The 16,803-nt window shown below is 46.3% G+C and overlaps 1 pseudogene; it reads right to left on the reverse strand.

Moving 5' to 3' along the window:
* The window catches only part of LOC136638566 (zinc finger protein 721-like), a 1,054,179-nt pseudogene that overhangs the window by 539,283 nt on the left and 498,093 nt on the right, over positions 1-16,803 (reverse strand).

The following is a 16,803-nucleotide window of genomic DNA, read 5'->3' on the forward strand; positions in this document are numbered from 1 at the left end:
TTCTCCTCAGACTTACACCAGCTAAAGAACTGGCATAGGTCTGAGGAAACTCACTGGAGACCAGGAGGCCTGTAGAGAAGTAAGTAAAAAAGTGTTTTACTTACCTTGCCTGGGTTGTGTAGTTCTCTCCCCCCCTCCCCAGCATGCTACATGGTCTGGGGTTGGTGAGGGATCAGGTTAGGTTCCTAATTACACTACTACTAAGACAACAACTATGACTTCTTTTGGTCTAGTGAATCCACTGCAGCTATTCAAAAACCTATTGTTTATTTGAAGCAGGTAGCTAGAAATATGTGATTTTGCTCCCTAAAATGGTAATTCCCAATATATGTTGCACACCTATTCATAATAGGTTGCACACCTATTCATAGGTTAATAATCATAATAATATCTGACAGCCTGGGAACATCTTTGGAAGAAATCATTAAAGATTTCGCTATGTAATAATATAAATGAAAACTGTTACAAAATGATATACAGATGGTACTTAACTCCAAAAAAAATTAGCGAATATGAATAACAAGTTCTCAAACAAATGTTGGAAATGCCATGAACATGAGGGGTCATTCTACCATATGTGGTGGACATGTAAAAAAGCAAAACATTTCTGGTCAGAAATACATATAGAGGTTACAAAGGTACTAAGGTATACAGTTTATAAAAGGCCAGAATTGTTTCTGTTAGGTCTGAATCTGGAGAAAATAGTAGTTAATGATAGAGCCTTATTATGGTATATGGTGACTGCAGCAAGGATGGTATATGCAAAGTACTGGAAACAAGATAAAGTCCCCGATATAGACGAATGGTTACAAAAGATGATGTATATAATGGAAATGGATAAGCTCTCAAGAAGTATGAATGAGGAAATCTCAGAGAAATTTTACTCGGAATGGCATAAATTTAAAGTTTATTTGGAGAAAAATTGGGAGGTTAGGGGGTCTATTATGGTTATTTGAATGCTAAAAAGAGCTATATAATGAACAAGAGTTTAGCTTGGTAATAAATAAATTTGGTATAATTTAGCCTGGTATAAATAATTAAATTTGCAAATGGTAAAAGACGCTGTGGGAAGTCCGAAATGGGGAGGGAGGTGGGGAGTGGAAATGGGATAAAGGAAATGATTGAAATGAAAATTGTTGATTTTGATTTGGATTTATTGAAGATATAATGTATTGTGATAATCTCAATAAAAATAATAAGAAAAAATAATCATAATAATATCTGCTACTAGAACTTGGGAGTTTCTGGAAGAAGGAGATCAAATATTGCGCCAATTGTCATTGGAACTCTTGGGGCAGTGCCTAGAAGAAGCACCTTGACATTCTTGGCCTTGAGCAAATTACACCAGCTCAGCTCCTAAAAACAATGTGGCTTAGAACGGTAAGATTCCTATGAAGATATCTCTGTGATTCCCAGAATCTTTGCTAGATCCCTAATCTCAGACTATAACAAGCCCAGTGTGATATAATGTAATAATACACATGCTATATAGTAGTTGACAACCTTCAGTCTCGGGAGACTATGGTATCACGCTCTGAATGATGGTTCTGGAACAGCGTCTAGTGTGGCTGAAAAGGCCGATTCGGGAGTGACAATCCCTTCCACATTGGGAGCAAGTGCAGTCTGTCCCTGGTCTGTCTCCCTGGCTATGGGCCTTCCTTCTTTGCCTCTTTGCCTCAGTCTGTTGGCAAAGTGTCTCTTCAAACTGGGAAAGGCCATACCGCTCAGAGGCCAGGGTTTCCTACCTGTTGAGGTCCACTCCTAAGGCCTTCAGAACCCTCTTGCAGATGTCCTTGTATCACAGCTGTGGTCTACCTGTAGGGCGCTTTCCCTGCACGAGTTCTCCATAGAGGAGATCCTTTGGGATCTGGCCATCATCCATTCTCACGACATGACCGAGCCAACGCAGGCGTCTCTGTTTCAGCAGTGCATACGTGCTAGGGATTCCAGCTCATTCCAGGACTATGTTGTTTGGAACTTTGTCCTGCCAGGTGTTGCCGAGGATGTGTCAGAGGCAGCGCATGTGGTAAGTGTTCAGTTTCCTCTCCTGTTGTGAGCAAAGAGTCCATGACTCGCTGCAGTACAGAAGTGTACTCAGGATGCAAGCTCTGTAGACCTGGATCTTGGTATGTTCCGTCAGCTTCTTGTTGGACCAGACTCTCTTTGTGAGTCTGGAAAACGTGGTAGCTGCTTTACCGATGCGTTTGTTTAGCTCGGTATCGAGAGAAAGGGTGTCGGAGATCGTTGAGCCAAGGTACACAAAGTCATGGACAACCTCCAGTTCATGTGCAGAGATTGTAATGCAGGGAGGTGAGTCCACATCCTGAACCATGACCTGTGTTTTCTTAAGGCTGATCGTTAGTCCAAAATCTTGGCAGGTCTAGCTAAAACGATCCATGAGCTGCTGAGTGGTAGTGACAGCTGCATCTTTGGCTGAGTGGGTAGTGACAGCTGCATTGTCGGCAAAGAGGAAGTCATGCAGACATTTCAGCTTGACTTTGGACTTTGCTCTCAGTCTGGAGAGGTTGAAGAGCTTTCTGTCTGATCTGGTCCGGATATAGATGCCTTCTGTTGCACTTCCAAAGGCATGCTTCAGCAGGACAGCGAAGAAAATCCCAAACAAGGTTGGCGCAAGAACACAGCCCTGCTTCACTCCGCTTCGGATGTCAAAAGGGTCTGATGTGGAGCCATCAAAGACAATAGTGCCCTTTATGTCCTTGTGGAAAGATCTGATGATGCTGAGGAGCCTGGGTGGACATCCAATCTTGGGGAGAATCTTGAAGAGGCCATCCCTGCTGACCAGGTCAAAAGCCTTTGTGAGAACTATGAAGGCTATAAAGAGTGGCTGTCGTTGTTCCCTGCATTTCTCCTGCAGTTGTCTAAGGGAAAATACCATATCGGTAGTGGACCGATGCCACCATATGGACCGGTGGTGGACATGCTAAATGTGGAAGCATAAAATGAATAATTTCTTGTGAGTGTACTACATATTTTATGCACAGGGCGCTTCTTTGACTTCTGCCACATACATGGTTTCAGAAAGCAGTAAACTCCATCCTGCCACAGAAATCTGGATGAGAACCATACTATATCAGTGCCTAAATGCCTGCAGTCTAACTGGCATTAGAAGACATCAGGAAGACATGTTTAATGGGAACAAAGCTGGCTACTATTTGCATGAAGAAAGTGACCGATCTCTTAACTTTCTCCCAAGGCAGATTTGTCCATCTCTTAACTTGAGCTGTCAGAGATAATGTGCTCAGTATCACATTAGCCCTCTGTTGCAAAGATCAAGGCTTTTAAAGGTAGAGAGTCTCATCCTGTGTTTCATTGCTTTTTAATAAGTTGAAAATGTCACAGTCATTGCCAGTAAATATCACTGAATGTTTGTTTGTATGGTTCAGTTTCTATGATAATTTAGTTAGGATTAAATCTATCTCAGTCTTGTTAGACAGAAAAAGCAGCAGAAATAGTTTTAACCTTAATATTGCAAACCGTGTGGCTGAACAGAATTTGTACATTGCTATGGCCTTCCTACTCTCTTCTAGTCCTAGTAGAGCAGGAAAGTGACCTTCAGGCAGACCACTGCAATTTCTGATTTGAAGGCACTTGAAAAAGAGGGAGAACGGAAAGAATTGTTTGCAGTCAGTTATGATGAACTTGTTTTTCACTTGGGGAAGAAGCATGTGTGTGAATGAGATGCCTACTGAATCATCTTCACTGATTAACTCTGGTACGAATGCAAGATTTCTACATGGTCCCCAATCAACAGGATGACCAGATACAATGTAGGACAGGGTGCCTCTACCTTTAACCATTGTATAGAAGAGGGAATTTGGACAGGTGCAGCTCAACATGGAAGGATTTAAAAGGCTACACCTGTCCAAATTCCCTCTTCTATGCAATGTTTAAAGGTAGAGGCATTCTGCCCTCCATTGCATCTGGTCACCCTGCCAATCAAACAAATCTAGGATTTCATTTTGGGTCTGTAATAAATGCTTTGGATTGGGCATTGCATATACCAAAGGGAAATGTCTCATTGAAAAGTGAAGCTAAAAGTCTATTTTTGAGTGGAGCTATAATCAAATTGTTTTTGTAATTGATAGTGAATGTTGTAAATAATGGCTGGTGATTTTCGCTAAATGCTACAGGGTTCGTTGTGTTTTGTTGCCTTATGGGTGCAGGGCACAGAGGCTTATCTGTAAACCAAAACTGTGGCATCATGACGCCCTAGCCTGTGGGCCCTGGCCTCTGCCCCTTTAAGGGGCGGGGCAGCCTGGAGGCAGGGAGGAGGCAGCAGCGTGTTCCCCAGGATCGCACCGCTCAGGGGGCTGCAGGGGCTTGGGTGCAGTCTCCTGGGGGTGTGGGGAGCCCTGTGTGAGTGTCTGCAGGGCTCCCTGCAGCTTTGAAAGTGAAAGCGGAGCGATCGCTCTCCTCCTCCGCTGAAGTGGAAGGGGAGTGCAATCATTCCACTTTCGCTTTCAAAGCTGTGGGGAGTCCTGCAGACGTTTGCGCAGGACTCCCCACACCCCTGTGAGGCTCCGCAGGAGGCTTGGGTAAGTGCACCCAAGCCCCTGCAGCCCCCTGAGCAGCGCGATCCTGGGGATCGTGCCACTGCCTTCCCCCCACCCCCGCTGCCTCCCCCCACCCACGCAAGAACTTAGAGCGGTCTTCAAACTCCCAGAGAGTTTGAAAACTGCTGCTGCAAACTTTTGAAGTATTCAAATTCATCTCTAATTTTCTTTGGCCCAGACAGTTTCTGCCCCTGCAGCAGGGCTATGGATTCAAAAATCCAGACTCAGCAACCCTTCCCTCATATGGGAAAACTGAGGCAAAACAAAACAAACAACAACAAAATCGTTAAGGAGACACTTAGTTCAAAGGGAAGTTTTTACACAAATATGTTTCGGTGTTACTAAGAGCAAGTTGATATTTTACTAAGAGCAAGCAAGTTACTGTGGAAGAATTACTAAGAAATTACCCGAAGTGCGTTGACATTTCTATGTGAAATGGATTTTGTAGATTCAACCTAAGATTCATGGAAGGGAAAGTGGAAGAAACTCAGCTCCAAAAAGATGATTCACCAGTAATTTAATGAAACCCTCCTTGGTCTTTGTCATCCAGGGACTTACCCCACAGCGGGTATAGCCCAGGGAGAAGCGGCAGGCAGCAGGAACAGCACCCAGCCCCCATGGGCAGGTGGAGGCTTAGGGAAGCCAGTAGGGAACAGGGACCTGCAGCTGCTGGGAGCCCTGGCGTAGTGGGCAGCAGCAGCGTGGTCACCCACATAACACGGAACCACCCGGTGAAGCGGCTGCCTGGCTGCGCCTGCGCAATGCGACAGGAACAGGCGGCCGGATACGTAGCTTACGAGCTCTCGGGCCTGGGCGAAGCCCGGAAGGGGAGGAGCCTGCCAGATCCTAGCCCCACCTCCCTCTCCCTGCCTGCCCCCGGGGCTGCCTGTCTTCTTCCTCTCCCTGCCCAGGAACGCCCCCCCTCCCCACGCCTACCTTTTTCACTTGCATTGGCCCTTGTCCCTTAAAACAGCCACAGTGCCAGAGGGTAGGAGGATAGCTAATGTCACGCCAATCTTTAAAAAAGGAAGGCGAGGGGACCCGGGAAACTACAGGCCGGTCAGCCTAATGTCTGTTCCAGGTAAGATGGTAGAAAGTTTCATTAAGGATAAAATCTTAAAACACAAGGTAGAACAAGCCTTGCTGAGGAAGAATCAGCATGGCTTCTGTAACGGTAAGTCTTGCCTCACAAACCTTTTAGAATTCTTTGTTAAGGTCAACAGGCATGTGGATGCAAAAGAACCCATGGATATTGATGCCGTGAGCCAAGAGGCTCACTAAAGTCTGGCCAACGTAACGCCATTTTAACATCAGTTCTGACTCTGGCCTTAAAGATGCTTGTTAGCAAGAAGCTGCAAGCCACCCCTCACCCAGTGTCTTGTCCTAGAGCAAGGGCAACCTACTTCAAAGTGCCTGTGGTCTCTTATCTCTCCAGTACAGTCCTGCTCACTATGGAAAAGGGTGGAGGGGCAGGCCATAGGTGGAGGACAAGGTAGTGAAAGTAGAAAGTTACTGGACCCTTGCCCCCTTAGCTTTGCTAGCCTCGCCTATGAGTTGAACTGAGTATAAAAAGCTAGCTGCGTCTAGCTACACTTGCGCATGATCTGAGGCAACTGGCCTCCTTGCTGCCTTGCTTTGGTACCAGCAATAAACAAACTGTTTTCTGCTATACCTTCCCTCAGAGTGTTAAATTGGGATGTAGCACTCTGGCTAATGAATCTCACGCTGCCTTGTGTGTTCAAGGGCAACAATATTATATATCTGAATTTTCAGAAGGTGTTCAACATGGTCCCTCACCAAAGACTGTGGAGAAAACTTCATAGTCAGGGAATTAGAGGGCAGGTTCTATTATGGATTAAGAATTGGTTGAGGTTCAGGAAACAGAGAGTGGGTGTCAATGGGTGGTTTTCACAATGGAGATAGGTGAAAAGCAGTGTGCCCCAAGGATCTGTCAGGGGGTCAACAGACATGCCAGATGCAGGGGAGTGGCAGCGAGATGCAAGTATCTTGTGTTCTTGTCTATACTGGCCCAGGCTATTTATTGGACTCCGGGGAAATGCTTAGGTATTGATCAGGGCATGGCAAGCTGGGGGATCCTAACCAGATGGGTTTCTGTGAAAGGGATTATTGAGAGATATAGTAAAGAATGTTCTTTGTACGCAAATTTTTCTTAAAGGATTATTGAAAAGAATAATAGAAAATAATGACTGAGCACAGACCAGTTCATAGACACTTGGAGACAATAGGGAACTTTTGATACATTTTTCAAAAAAAAACAAGCAAGGAATTTCATGTACATTTCAAATGAACACTGCAGAAATAGCAAGAATTGTTCAAACAATTATTTGATATGAACCAGCGATTCAACTTTTCTTGCCCGACTGAGCTCAAAGCAAATTTTAGGACTCCTAAGTTGTGTAAGTTTTCTTTCTAGAGTAGGTTTTCTGGTGAATTATAAGATGGATCATAAGATCACCACTCCAACTGAAGGCCTTTCCACACTCCTGGCACTTATAGGGTTTCTCCCCTGAGTGGGTTCTCTGGAGAATTATAAGATGACCATTTTGTCTGAAGGCCTTTCCACACTCCTGGCACTTATAGGGTTTCTCCCCTAAGTGGGTTCTCTGGCGAATGATAAGATGACCATTGCAACTGAAGGCCTTTCCCCACTCCTGGCACTTATAGGGTTTCTCTCCTGAGTGGGTTCTGTGATGGTGTATAAGGCTGCTACGGTCACTGAAGCTCTTTCCACAATCCTTGCACTTATAGGGTTTCTCCCCTGAGTGGGTTCTCTTGTGAATTATAAGATGATCACTCTGTCTGAAGGCCTTTCCACACTCCTGGCATTTATATGCTGTGTGGGTTCTCTGGTGGATCTTAAGTACACTACTCAAATTGAAGGTCTTTCCACACTCCCCTGTCTGGGCTCTTTGCTGGGAAGAACAAGTTGGCTTCCTCTTTCTTCCAAGCTGTTCCCAAATAGATGCTGTTGGAATATGAAAAGAAATGCAATAAGAGACCAAAGGAAGAAACTGCAGCTAACTGGGTAGGTCCATGAGCCATGGCTCCCCTGAGCTGAGGAGAGCAGATGTCTAACACAGATCTGTATAGTGTGGACACACTCTCCCAAGGTCCCCCTCATTGCCAGGATAGTGCTCCAGACCACGCAGCAGATGCTTGAAGTTGGTTTCATCTCGTAAGTAGTTTTATATTCACTGAGATGGCCAGGTCTTTTTTACGTCACAGAGCTTGCCTTATATCTTAACAGGAATTGATTTGCTTTCATCAACCTTTAATTGCAAGTGACTTCATCAATATTATATTTTGCTTCATTAGAGGAGAAGGAATCTCAGAGAAATAAAGGCCCAACTGGAGAGGAGGAATAAGATATAGTAAAAGTATAAAGAAAAGGAAAGGAGAGAAAGCCCCTAGTTGAGAATGGAATTTCAGATTTAGGGGTGATAGGAAACTTTTGTCTACCAAGTCAAATGTTCTTCAGAAATGGTGCATCTGATGAACCATCCAAAGTGATCCAGACTATGGAGGACTCCTGGCTTCCAGGAACACACTGGGCCCAAAAGCACACCCAGACTGTACACTGGTTCCTTCAGAGGGAAGCAACCCCATCTTTCCAGATGGGCTCTCCTCCAGAGCAAAGCAACCTGCACAGTGTCACAATTTAAGTTTCTGTTAGTTCCAGATCAAGCCTATTAAGGTCTCCTCCAGGCACCACTACAGACTGTTACCAGGTGTGATTTTCAGAGACACATTAACATGCATGCACAGGGAACTTCCTTTGGCATCCTGGGACCCTGTGCAGTGGCAAAGCTCAATGGTTCCCAAGGAAGAGGGAAGGGAGGATGAAGGTGCAGCAAAGAAATGCTTACCGTGACAATGAGGTTACAAAAACAGAGAAGGGAATCAAAACCAAAAAGCAGTTGAATGTCTCTTAGCCATTAGTATGGCTGGCCCCTAAACATCTCTGGTTGCTCTCTGCAGAGAACACAGAGAGGAGGAAATCCTTAACACGGAAAAACAGAATATACTGGAATATACATGGTGGCTGAGAAGAAGGGAGAGAGAAGGGTGTGGGAAAATTCAGAGGCTTAACCGGGGGAACCAGGGCTAAGGAAGTGGAGTAGTGGGGAGGGGTAAAGAGAGGGAGGAGAGAACGGAAAGAAGTGCAAAGGGCTCCTGAGGTTGTGGCTGTGACAAAAGACTGACTGGATTATGGTTCTTGGTAGCCTGAACCAAGCCTTACATGCAAGGAGGGAGCCCATCCACTGACTGGGCAATCCCTTCACCTCCCTGTGCATCTCTCCCAATGGTCAAATCCTCTGAAACAGCTCTGTGGCTGCTAAAAGGGAGCCACTGATGTAACTGAGCAGCCTGTTCGTTTGGGCAGCTGCTGTGCTGGTCAAGAGAATCTGCCCAGAATAACACATGGGGATGAACACAGGTCTCTCCTAAAACAGGTGTTAAAATAGAATGAGAAGAGCACACACAGAGGAAGAAGAGGCAGAGGTACTAAGCATGGCATCTCTTTGGGTGCGCACAGGAGAAAGAAAGCTAAAGGGGAGTTTGTGGGTTGATGCTGAGGCTGCACAAAAACCGAGGTTCTCAGTCTGTGTCTGCTGTTGCAGGAGTTGCGAGGCTGGACTGCCAAGCAGTGTTACAGTTAAGGCATCTGATACATGAGGGCAAAGAAGATCTTGGAGCCCCTCCCGCAACAGAATCAAATTTAATTAATTAAACTAGTAAATGCTCCAAATGTTTGCTGGAGCCTTCAAAAAGGACTTCTGAGTCCACCAAGGCAGCTCTCAACACTTCACTTAAACAATATTCAAAACAACAATCAAAATACGGAATCACAACAGAGCCATGACGTGCAGCGCAATCCTAACCCCTGGGTTAGGCCGGCACAAGTCACTTGTGCCGATCTGGGGCTGTCGCAAATGTTTGTGTAGACTTGAGTCGGGAAGGCCAGCGCAAGGTGTTGCACTGGCTTTCCTGCACTGGATCTGGGTCCGGCAAGATAAGTTTACGTTGGCCAGGCTCAGTCGAGGGTGGGCGGGCAGCAGGCGTTCCTGGGGGCGGGCAGGCAGGGTGTGGAAGGTGGAGCCAGGATCCTGACCCTGTTCCCAAGTAGTGCAGAGCGGCCTCTGGTTGCTCCGATCTACTCGAACTTGCGCCACCTCCTGAGGTAGACTCATTGGGGCCAGTGCTGCGTGATACAGGGTAAGGGAAGAGTTTTCCCCTTGCCTCGTGCCGATTCAGACCCCAAACTTGCACTGGATGCAGGTCCACTGGCCTGCCTGCTCCAGCACTAGTAAGGATTGCACCCTGAAATACATAATAGGCAAAGAGAAGAACAAGAAGGAAAACAATCACTAAGTGCCTGGCCTATCTGCATTTATACAGTATATCCTTTTTGAGTGTTCGGATCCTTTCACATGGATTATCTCAGTGTGTCCTACAAGAGCCCTATAATGTGGCCAATATTTATTCTCATGCCTTAAAGTCTGTGAGCTGCAGGGAGGCCGTGGGGGCATTCTGAAACTTGTGCCCCCCCCCCCAGGCAGAGTGGCACCTGAGGCACTCCCCTCCTGCCTCCATTAGCAATGCCACTGCAGCCAAGGCCATCATCCCTCCTGTCTGAAAGCGGGATGCAACAAGGTGGAAGGGGCTTTAGTGATTCAAGGATAGGAGCAGGACAAGAGAGGCAGAGCTGCTTTCCTGAGGGAAGGGAGCACTGTGAGCTGTCTGTGAAAGATACCTGCCCAGACTGCTGGCTTCTGGTTGTGTGAGGAAGAAGGTTGGAAAGGAAAAGGGCAGCAAGTGGCCGCCAGTCCTGCATTCTGGCTTCACATACTGGCCTTTTGGCAGTTCCTGGAATGAGGGTGCTTAATGGGGTGCCAGTGGCTCAAATGAAAAATCACAGCAGCAACAAGGCAGATAGATGGGCAAAGGAGAAAAGAACAGGGGTAGGGTAACGCAGCTTTATATATCTTTTTCTACCATAGAATATTGTTAACACACATGCTCTGGAGTCACATGCACTGTGGGGACAAAAGGAACACCTGCTTGGTATCAGTTCTTTGATCACGTGCTGATGCAAGGCTGAAACATGGGCATCCACTACAGCCTGCTGATGCATTCTCCACCAATCTGTGCACACGCATGCTTTGGAGACATGTTCATACACCAAAACACGCATATCCAGGGATCATGCAGTCTTTGGCTGTGACGCACACACCCACAAAATGTCACCATAAGAATAAAAGGAGATGGGACATCACTTGGAGGCCAACCAGTTCCAAAGAACTAATTTATTGAGACAAATGCACAAACTAAAAGCAATAAAATAAAAATCATTTCAGGTGATATAATAATTTTATGTATTTATTCATTTTTATTATTAAAATTTTGGCACTGATTATTTTAATCAATAAGCCCCAGGCCTTGGTTGAAGGAGAGTTTCTCCGGTGTTGTACTCAAGCTACCTGCTTGCTGGGCCTTTGGCTCATCTCTCTCCATCCACCTGTGACAGATGTTACTGCCTGGGCTGTCTGCCTTCCCCTGTTGCTTAGGATGGGGTTTGAGAGGGGAGAGGGATATACAGCACCCTTTCCTCCTCCTCCTCCTCCTCCTCAGTGTTCCTCTCTCCTGGGCAACCAGGAATGGAGGACATGTGGTCCACCTACAGGCAGCAGTGCTCACTGTGGGGTTACTGACTGGTTTGTAGCAGTACACCATTTGATGGAAGGTCTAGGTGTCCTGACAAAGGCTCAATGCCTGTACATTGGGGGGGGGGGGTAGCAGAGACTCCTAGGTGGCTTGAAAAGAGCAAGGACAGGGACAGTAACATTGCTCCCCCCCCAAAAAAAAATACAAATGATTTACAGTATAAAAAATATAAAGTGTTAAAGCTCTTAACTGCCACTTATATGGGTCAACACAATTATTTTAAAAAGTCATCTAGGTAAATAAAACTATTCCTACCTGTGTAAAATGACATTGGGCCTAATCCTATCCAATTTTCCAGCACTGATAGTTGTGCTAACAGGATGTGCGCTTCATACTGCATTTGGGGGGGCAGTCACTGAGGCTTCCTCAAGGTAAGGGAATGTTTGTTCCCTTACTTTGGGGCTGCATTAGCGCGGGAAAGTTGGATAGGATTGGGTCCACCACACATGCACAAACATACATATGGAAAAATAAGAAAACAAAGGGTTAATCTAACTAAAGAGCCTGGAGTTGCTATGACAGAGGGTGGGAAAAGACTGACAGCGGACCAAGGGGAGGGGAGGAGAAGCAGAGCAATCAGGAAGTCACTTGTCAAACAGCCCAGTCCAGTAAGGCATATACAGTGGTGAATCTCCTGATCCAACACCATAAATGCTACTGCAATGTTGTGGTCATTGTGCATTTTGGAGCCCTCTACAGAAACTGTCAGAAGTAAATAGTGGAAGGGGCAGTTTGGGGGAGGATCTCGTTGGGGCCAGAGTGCCTGCCAGAGTGCCCAGGGAGGCTACGGGCAGTTTGGGAACAGGAAGGGGTGAATCTTGGCAGCAGCAGTGCACACCAGGATCTATCCCCCTTTCCTGGCCTAGACCTGCCCCTAAAGCTCCTTAGACTTGTGCCAGCAAAAGAGCATATACTTAAAGAGCCCATTGGTTGGCAGGCAGCCTACGAATATTGAAGAAAGATAAGGTGGCAGAAAGCAGGGGTTGTTTCCTGACCCTGAAGGTGAAGGGGATTTCCTTTCTCTAGAGCAGGGGTCTCCAAACCCCAGCCCAGGGGCCAGATGCAGCCCACAACAAGCCTCTATCCAGCCCGCAGCAAGCCTCTGGACCCCTGAAAGGGTCTGGCCCACTCAACCTGATGTGATAGAGCTGTCCTCCAGTTGTGTCTGGAAGGTATTCTGAGGCAAGGGAGGCCATGCGCCTCCCCTCAGAATGCCTTCTAAAGGCCTAAAAACATCACTTTCTGGTTTTCCTGAAAAACCAGAAGTGACTTTTTGGGCCGTCTGAAGGCCTTTTGAGGCTTTCCAATGTATTTATTTAAATTTTACATTTAAAATTGATTTATTTTTTCTGCCCTCAACACCACGCCAGATATTTGATGTGGCCCTCTGGCCTAAACATTTAGAGACCCTTGCTCTAGAGGAATGCTTTTAGGTATCTGTTGCTATCCGCAATGGAGGATGGAGTTCTTCGAGAGCCCAATCCTGAGCTTGGTGCACCGGCTCACTGCTGGTGCGCACAGTCACAAATGTTAAGAGGAAGGGGAAGGTGGGGAGAGGACGGGAAGGAGGTGTGCCAGGGGGAGGGAGTGGGGAGGGTGGCAGGCAAGACCGGTGGAGCTTTGCTGCACTGGATTCAAAGCCTCCATGTTGGGCTCACTGCCTGACACAGAGGCTTTTGATTCACCGCCGACCTTTTGGTTGGCGGCGAGTCAAGTAGCCCCATTGCGGGGCAACTTTATGCAGGGGAAGGGGATGAAAGTCCTCTTGTCCCAAGGAGCCACCCGTGGCTGCTCAGAGCACGCAGGATGCAGCTGCAGTCATTTTCGGCACCGCTGCAGCCCCGTGCCCCAGGCAGCTCAGGATTGGGCTGTGAGGGGGCATCAGTAGGGACAAACTGACTGACTTTGGTCATGGAGTTGTTGATGATACATGAAATTACCTCTTTTTGTCCGATTTTCTCTTTCTATACTTGGTTATGCTCTAATCCAGGGGTGCCCAAACCCTGGCCCGGGGGCCACTTGTGGCCCTCAGGGACTCCTAATCCAGCCCATGGGGAGCCCGCAGTCTCCAATGAACCTCTGGCCCTCCGTAGACTTGCTGGAGCCTGTGCTGGCCTGATGCCACTGCTCTTAGCGTGAGGACAACTGTTCTACCTCTCACCTGAGCTGTGGGACGAGGTCTCCCTCCACTATTTGCTGTTTCACATCTGTGATGTGGCAGTGAAAGAAAGGCTGGCTTTGCTTTATGCAAGGTCTTTTATAGGCTACTGCATGACCTTCATTCATTCATATAAGTTCCATTTCTAATAAATTCATTCAAATTTTAAGTGTAAATTAATTATTTTTTTCTGGCCCTCGATACAGTGTCAGAGAGATGATGTGCCCCTCCTGCCGAAATGTTTGGACACCCCTGCTCTATTCTGTACTCTAAAATCATGCAAGCTCCCCTGTTCTTCCAGCATACAGGCCACATTTCTAGGACTTTGATCAAGCCACAAGCTCATTGTTGGTTTACACACACACACACACACACACACACCCATAGTCACACATTCTGTGACTGTCTTTTCCACACAGCCTTTGTTAAGTTCCTCTTTCTAGGAAGCCAGTCCTCAACCCCCTGATTGACTTTTGCTGATAACTGACACCTAAATCCTGATCCCCATTCAGACTTCAGGGTTACTTGTACATATGAAAGCAGTACCCCAAGCACCCAGCATTTACTTAAGCACCCAGGCATCAACCAGCAATCAAGCTACCTTCCAGTTCAGCACATAGGCACTAACTCCCAGTGCTTATAAGGGAGGTCTTACACTCTCTTTCCCTCCCTCCCTCCAACATGCTTGTGACCTCTGCCCACAAGATCTTCTGGAAAACAACTGCTCTACAGGTAGCTATTCTGTGCTGGAAACTGTTTTCAATCCCCCTCACCTTCCCATTCTCTTGGTCTTTAGTGGCTAGCAGCGGGGGTAGAAGGACAGGGACCCCTAAAACCCTTCCCTATGACCCCCTTCCATTTTCTGTTTTTTTTGGGTGCACCAAATACACTTCACATGCAACCACCATGAACGCTAGGGACACTGTATTCATAGAAGGACCAAGAAACTTACCCCTATTATATATCCATGTGCATTATTTTTACCCTTGTTCTTTTGTAATAAAATCATAATCTTTTATTAAAAGTTATCTTCCCCTCAGTCTCCTCTTAAGTAAAAAGGAATTTCTTTGCATTCAATTTCTTGTTATCCAGCTTGGGATCCTAACACTTCAATCGGACAGTTATAATTCCCCATCACAAAAACAGCCCTTTTTGGTAACAGTTGAGGCCACCTGTGCTTGGAGATCATTCTTTTATGTTGCTAACAATTTTGTTTACTCCAAGTCAGGAAACTCCCAGGGTGTGCCTTTGGTTCACAGGGTCAAATGCTGTGTAAGCAAAGTGCAGTCACTGATGACATTTGCTTCTTTCACATTTTGGGCCTGATTTTGAGAGAGAGATTGCTTTGACAATTAAAAGTATAGCCTTCCTCTAGGCCTCTGGAATATGAAGACTCCTGTCATCGGTCCAGTTTCAAAGTCATGCTACTGGCCTAAGTTTTATTGGACAATATTGGACCTGAAAATTAGTCACCATCTCTTGCAGATACTGTCACTGAGTTGGGCAAGTGGCCTTTTCCTTTAAGAGAGGTTTTACTCGGTTGCCAAGTATAAGACTGAGACTGTCCACATGTGGGTCATTTGAAATCTGAAATATAAAACACAGGTGTGCGTTTACAGAGAGGATAGCAGGAAGGGAGCTTGGGTTAGCAGGCCTTGAGTTGGAGTATGTTAGGAGTATTATATGATTGACTGTCCTGTAATTCTGGTAACCTTTAGTATCCTGTTAGGTAAGCTAGCTAACCTTTCTTATTTTGGTATGTTACTGAAAATGCATGTCACTAGTGTTTATGGTGCATCTAGAGCTCCCTTAAGTACTAATCTTTCCTTATAATAAAGTTCTTCTATTTTTTTTGAAGATTAAGTGCAACTCATTTTACTGACCAAGGGAATGTATTTCAAAAGAACCTGGGCACTTATGGTGTTATAAGTGAACCACATTATACTCAAGGGTTAGGTGGATTAGGCTGGTGGAAGAGGGTGTGGGTTGCATCCTGCCAGCATTTAGGAATCCCCCCTAATCTCTCCCTGACCCCCTTGACTGATTATTGTGACAGATACTTCTCAAACTACAATTCCCAGAATCCTGTAAGGAGAGCTATGACAGCAGCTTGCTGATATAAGTCTTCAGTGAAGGTATTTTTCTTTTTTTATGGTCTGTACTCCAACCTCTCCCTCAAGGAAAGATTTTTCATCCCTGTATGTTCTACATGAGGAAGTTCCAAAGTACCCAGAGACACCTGTCTCCTGCTGCTCTCCCATCTGAGCTCTCAATGCCATCTTGCTATTTATGCAGGAATACTTATGATGTTTCTCTCTCGGGCAGGTCCTACACAGATGAACAGCTCAAATACATGGAGAAGTGCCCTCCAAAACACCTCCACCTCCTCTAAAGACAGCCAAGGGACCTACAGCTAATTTCTGGCACCATGACCCCAGGTTGGGGCTACCCTCCTCATCAAGAGACCCAAATCCTACAACTGCTAGGAGAGGGGGCCATCAGGCATAGCAGAAGCCATGTCCAGGTCATGCAGCCTGGGCACCAACTCCCCTCAGCAATAAACATTGGAGCAACTCCTACCTGGGGCAGCTACCTCTGCAAATGAAATCAGGCTCTGAAAGAAAAATGTGTTAAGGTTTGAAAAGGGGGACCTTGGGTGTGTCCCAATGCAGGGCAGGATACAAAGAAACAGCAGAGTCCTTTGAATATTCTGGTGTATATTAGAGCAAGGAGTTTTTCACAAAGAATAGTCAAAATACAGTCCAGGTCATACACAAAGAGTACAGCAGTCCAGTTTTACCTTATCCAAATCAGTATCCACAAATCACAGTCAGTCAGAGCATATACACAGTTCTCAGTTCAACAAAGTCTCCAGCAGCAGTATCTCAGTTTAACACCTACTGCATTAATGGAGCTGCAGACTGGAGTTTAAGTAGTCTGAGCATCCAATCAGATTTTGCCCTGTTAACTAGGGTGTGGCAGGCTCAGGTGCAGAGTCATTCTGCTGACTCAGTGTCATTCAGCTGCCTGCAACTTCCCATAAAGCCTTTCTAAAGTGGGCTTTCTTCCTGGGAGTGGGTGCCACTGCAGAGTCCTGCTGCATGACTGCTGGTAACAAAGTCCTTCAGTCCTGACTCACTGCTTGCTTGCCTGCTCTCTGATTCAGAGCCCAGTAAGCACTAGAACTGTGTTTCTCAACCAGTGGTATGGGTACCATCAGTGGTACTTGAGGTGGTGGCTAGTGGTACTCGTACAATGCCTGGACACCTGCTGCCTGACAGCGAGACCAGGAACACAACAAACAGTGGTAGGATGCTCCAAAGC

This window comes from Tiliqua scincoides, chromosome 2, assembly GCF_035046505.1.
Source record: "Tiliqua scincoides isolate rTilSci1 chromosome 2, rTilSci1.hap2, whole genome shotgun sequence".
Classification (NCBI taxonomy): Eukaryota; Metazoa; Chordata; class Lepidosauria; order Squamata; family Scincidae; genus Tiliqua; species Tiliqua scincoides.